General features: G+C 47.3%; 1 long non-coding RNA gene across 1 annotated transcript; it reads left to right on the forward strand.

Annotated features, from left to right (window-relative positions):
- The first annotated feature begins 623 nt into the window (after positions 1-623).
- LOC114628216 lies at positions 624-3,531 on the forward strand. Its single transcript, XR_003712463.1, has 4 exons — positions 624-681; positions 1,401-1,761; positions 2,583-2,845; positions 2,953-3,531. It is a non-coding gene; the product is annotated as an uncharacterized LOC114628216 (long non-coding RNA).
- Positions 3,532-5,531: the final 2,000 nt, after the last annotated feature.

Raw genomic sequence — 5,531 nt, forward strand, 5'->3', positions numbered from 1 at the left:
ATGTCAGGATATAACTTGCAAATATTTTCTGCTCTTCTGTAGCTTGTCTTTCCTTTCCCACTGATACGTTGTGTCATAGTCAGGGTTTCCTTTGCCGTGAAGAGACATCATGACCAAGGCAACTCTTATAAAGGACATTTAATAGGGGCTGGCTTACAGGTTCTAAGGTTGAGTCCAGTATCATTAAGCCAGCAGCAGCCTGTCTCCTAAGCAGCAAGGAGGAGGGCCTCAAAGTTCACCCCCACACTGATACATTTCATCCAACAAGGCCACACCCACTCCAATAAAGCAACACTAATAGTGTGCCACTCCCTGGGCCAAGCATATTCAAACCACCACACCTTGTAAAATGAAAGTGCTCCCGTGTGGATGACTTCATGTTGACTTATGTCAACTCTGCTTTTTCTCAGCAACTACTGGCTAACACAAAACACAGATACTTGCTCTTCTAGCTTTAAGACTGTCTACCTTCAGCACATATAAGTCTCTCAGCCCTTTTGAGCTCATTTGCATGTATGGGGTAAAGAAGGAGTCTGACTAGCCAGCTGATCGTCCCAAAGCCACTTGTGGAAAGAATCTTATTACCTCATGGTGTGGCAAATTTTCTTTAGTTTTGTTTGAAGGTTACAGTGGATTGAATTATAAACAGTATCATAGGGCAAGATTTCATTTTATAACACTGTTACATGAATCATCTGATATTGCCACCAGATGGCAGTACTGCACCACATTTTACCTATTTCTTATTTCCACCTCCCCAAAAGTGGGAATAGGTTTTAACCAAATACCAAATATTCTCCACAAATCATTCTTTGTCTTTCTTGCCCTCTTGATGAACTTGACTTTGGCTACTCCAGTGCTGTGACTCTTGTTCCTCTGTTATTGTTTTTTGGCTAGCCTGAACTTGATTTTTCTATTCCACTGTGACGAGGTGAAATTCACAGGGCGAGGCCATGCTTTGGGGTTGCTGGAGAGGATGTGAAATAGAATTTGATTCAGACTCAGTGATAAGAGGCTCATGATATGAAAATATGGAGAGTTTGATTCAGCTGGTCTTAACTAACAAGAGGCCTAGCAGGAATATGTGCTCGCCTTGGCGATACAGCCGCTTACGTCAGACATCGAGTCTCTAGCTCTTGGCTAGTTAACTAGGGCTCAGTGTTTAATAAGTTGCCTTCTCCTTCGATCACATGTACTAGCTGGTAGATAAGCATGATTTTCACTCAGTAATATCGTTCAAATTATTAGTTAATCATCTAGTAAACAGCCGAGGGAAAAATAAAGGTGCCGGGTTTGGAAGCTCCTGATCTAAGGATGGATTTTGGCTGCTCTCTCCTTTTGCATTGCTTACTGGGTGAGGAACGCCTCCCAGGCAGGCCTCACTGTGTTTCTCTCCACAGGCTCTCTGTTGCCCCAAATGCCAGTCTGACAGGAACGTAGGGTCCCTCAGCTCTTCAGGTCTTTGCACCTCCCAATTTCTGCATCTGCAGACCTTTGACCCCTGGGTTCAGTGCTACCACGCATTCTCTTCTGCAGCTGGTCAGATGGCCCGAGGGCACCCAGAGAATGCACCACCGGAAACCCAGGAGTGGGATAGCAGCTTCCCCCAACACACAGCCAGGCACGGGCTGACTCAGACCTGAAATCTGCATCCCCTTTCAGCACTCTGGGAGCTATTACCACCTGTCCATCAGCGGCATCAAGGAGCCAGGAGCTATGATCTGGACAGTTCAGACTGTGGGAAGAGGTCCCCACTTTGAAGTGAGCCGCAAGGTCAGGGAGGGAGCAGGAGGTGAGGGGGGCGGGGCTTCTGTGGAAGACGCCCGTCTGTCTTCATCACTCCTTTCATCTTTTGATTCTCTGTGACCAGATTCCTCCTCCCCCATCTAGGCAGCATCGCGGGACTTCTGGTTCAAATACCAGTGCGTGGCCGTGCGTGGCAGCCAGACCCACCTGCCTGCATCATTTACAGTGAGCATAAGTGACACACAGTGAGCATTTTATGCAGAAAATACCCAAGTCTTAGAAGCAGAGAAGACAGTTTCCCCCGGGAAGTGGAACATCCCACTGTACAGAGGGGGCACTCTCTTGGATTCTTCACCTTGACGTCTAACGGCACCTAGTAGGCCTGAGTGCACACCCGCAGTTGCAAGGAACTTGCCAACTAGAGAGGACCGCCACCCTCACTGGTAGAAAGAGGAGAGGAGTAGGGACAGAGATGGAAGGACAGATATGATGGTGGTGGCGGGGTTACCACTGGGAGTCAGCCTTAAGTTTATAGTTTATAGAAGTTTCTCTGATTTTTAGTGTGTGTATGCGTGTGTGTGTGTGTGTGTGTGTGTGTGTGTGTGTTCAAGTATATGTCTCATGAGTATGGATGCTCAGAGAGGCCAGGTTTAGGATCTCCTGGAATTAGTTAACAGGCAGTCACAAGCTGCCTGGCCAGGGTACTAAGGAACCTAGCTTGAGTCTTCTAGAAGAGCAGAAAATGTTTTTAACTGCTGAGCCAACTCTCCAGTATCTCCCTGCCCCCTCCTTGAGTTTAAACCAGATTTCCCCAGTCTCCTCCTTCCATGACTTAGGAAGAAAAGCCAAGAAGGGAGAAAGCTCATAGGGTCTGTGATCTCCGTGGAGCCTGGCCTTCCCCACTCACCAAGGCCTGAAAATGAATAGAAATTGAATTTCATGTTTGACATCCCTTACCTGTTCAGAATGTCCTAAATGCTGACTTAAGGCTCTCAATAATAGTTGTTCAAGGAATATTCTATTTCATTGAGGGGAATACACAAAGCCCAAGAGGGGCCAAATGATGTCTTAAAGCCACGTCTGTATGCAGCAGAACTAGGTTTGGACTCACTTTGGAATCCTTGTTCTCAACCTGTGTTGTCCTGATGAACCAAGTGTTGTCAGAGCTAACACAGGTTTCTCGTAATCTGTTCCCCATCTTCCCAGATCCCAGCTTGGTGCTGGCTATGCAGAGCTCTGAGCAAAGATGGAGGTATGTAGCTAGAGCTAGGAGGATGATCATATCTATCATGGAGACAAGCCAGTCATGTCTCTATATCCATTCTGCTGCTAGCTGGCTGTGCCACAGTCTCTCTTGGCCTCAAGGTCCTTGTCTACCAAACAGGAAGATAAGACAGAGGTTATGACCTATGTCTCTAGATAATGCAATCTTGAGGTCCCTTCTATTTCCAAGACCATGAGTTTGGTAGTTGAAATTATTTATTTGGAAGAAGGAATGATACCTCCAGGCTATTTGCCTGGAGTTCATAATTCTAGCATCTCAGAGAACAGAACTGAACTTGGTATTCGGACTCAGCTTAGAATCCTGACTGCGTGTATATTTGGTTTCCAAAGTGGGCCCCACATACAAGGTCCTGACCATTCTATGTCGTTCCTGGATGCCCCTCCATTCTCAGCCCCGTGGATTCACTCTGTGGATGACACTTGGGGCTGTTAACAACAAAATCCCATAGCAGGCGGTGTGTGCCATATCTGTGAGATCTCATTAAATCTTCACCATATTCCAAAAAGGAAAAAATTTGAAGATGGGAAAATCAGGTTGGGCACATTGCCATCTGGGTTGTGTCCAGGCCGTAAGGAGGATGCAATGGGAGTGTGCGTGCCAAGGTACTGTATTGTTGCGCATCTTGAAAGGTGTTCTGTGATTTCCGCCAACTTTTCTAGAAAGGACGGGGTATCAGGGTTGGTTAGGTTCCTTAGGGTGGGAGTCAGTCTTCTGTTTTTCTAGAGTCTTGGGGAGAATGTAGAACAGCCCTAACAGTTTGAGGATCAGAAGAAGCACAAAAGAAAAGGAAGGGGTTCTGCACCCCATCCCTAGTGAGTGTGGTACCTAGGTTCAAGATGGCATGTAATATCCTTTATTTAGGACCAAGTGTGATGAGCACTCAAGCTTGCTTGAGAGCTAGACCTGAGAATAAGCATCCCCCACCTAAGATGGAGCTGAGGATGCAGACGGCATGGGTGACATCCAGCTGAGGCCCCCCACTCTGGAAGCAGGCAATATAATGAAACACACAGTTTCTCCAATTGTCCAGAAGTTCCTTGAGATGTTTATTTGAGACCAAGGAGGTAGTTTGAAATGACTACACAAAGCAGACACTATGGTTTCGTCTTCATATTCAGAGCCCAGAATACTAGGGCTAAAGGAACCCCTTACCCTGAGACTTGACATCCATTTCTCCCCTTTTCTCTCAATGGTGGGATGGGGGAGGGTTGAGGTTGCTATGCCAAACATGTGATGTTTTTCTTCCCATCCCCCTAAGTGCCTACCATCACTCATCCCTGGACAATTTTAGCTGTTATCGGTACCTATTTGAAAGAGGAAAAGAAAGGGTCACAGTAAGGAGAGGAGAGGAGAGGGGACACCAGGGCCTTTGTTCTCCTTGCCCAGTTCCTGGGTAGGGGAGGGACAAGGGTCACAGTTGGCCTCACAATGTCTGGTAGGCAGCCCTATGTCTGAGCCATGGAATTAAGCTGTCCTCCCTTCTTCAATATGAATAAAGCAGGGGTGGACTTTGACAAGAGCTGTCAGTGCCGCTATCTTGTCCCGGTAATCACTGAAAATGCCATACACATAGCTCAACATGCCTGGGAACAGGACCACTGGGAGGATGGGTGGAGAGGAACACAGCCATCTTTGTGCACCTCTTCAGCAACGGACTCCATCCCTGTCCTGCCTGCCCTGTGTGATGCTGTGGGACTCTGGGCTCAGGACCACACTTGATGGCACATTGAGTATTACCCCAGGTGCCCCCAAGAACCAGAGTCTGAGCTTCCTTAGAAGCTCACCCTGGAGATTTTGGAGGTCTTCCTTCTTCCATTGAAGGAAGATGACAAACAGAGATGACAAAAGCAAGTTTTGAGGTTAAGCAGGTGACACCAAAGTCTGAGACTTGTAGTCAGTGAGATAGCTCATTGGGTAAAAAATGCTTAGCATGAAGCCTATACTTGATGTGGCTTGAGTGACCTATACACACACACACACACACACACACACACACACACACACACACACACACACTAGCTGCAATACATATCTAAGCATTGGGCAGGACACTTGTTGCTACCTTTTCCCAACCAGAGAGGAGCATGGGTCCTGCTTCTATGTCCTTCTATACCTAATAGCCTGGATCAAGTGCGACCCTCATGGAATTTCCCATCCCTTCTGCTTTCCTAAAAAGTTCTGGGCATTGGGAGCTCCAAGTTCCATGCCTTAGTCCAGTTCTTTTCTAAACCATCTGGCCAGGTAGCCACCCTAAGATGGGGCCAGGGTGAAGGTCAGGCAGCTGCAGGCAGCCCTCTCCCCAGAGTATGGAGTTAACAGCTGCATGATGCTTCAGTCTGGCAGAAAACCCCACACCCTCAGAGGCTCCTGCTCAAGCCTCCTCTGATGGCCTCAGTATTTTCAGAAAAAGTTCATCATCAGCTCTCCAGTTTTATCTGTTTCCTCTGCTTGTTCTGAAATCTGAAGGGACTCCAGGCCAGACTCTTGGGTACTAGAAAAG

The sequence above is a fragment of the Grammomys surdaster genome, unplaced genomic scaffold (assembly GCF_004785775.1).
Source record: "Grammomys surdaster isolate TR1022 unplaced genomic scaffold, NIH_TR_1.0 266, whole genome shotgun sequence".
NCBI classification, from domain to species: domain Eukaryota; kingdom Metazoa; phylum Chordata; class Mammalia; order Rodentia; family Muridae; genus Grammomys; species Grammomys surdaster.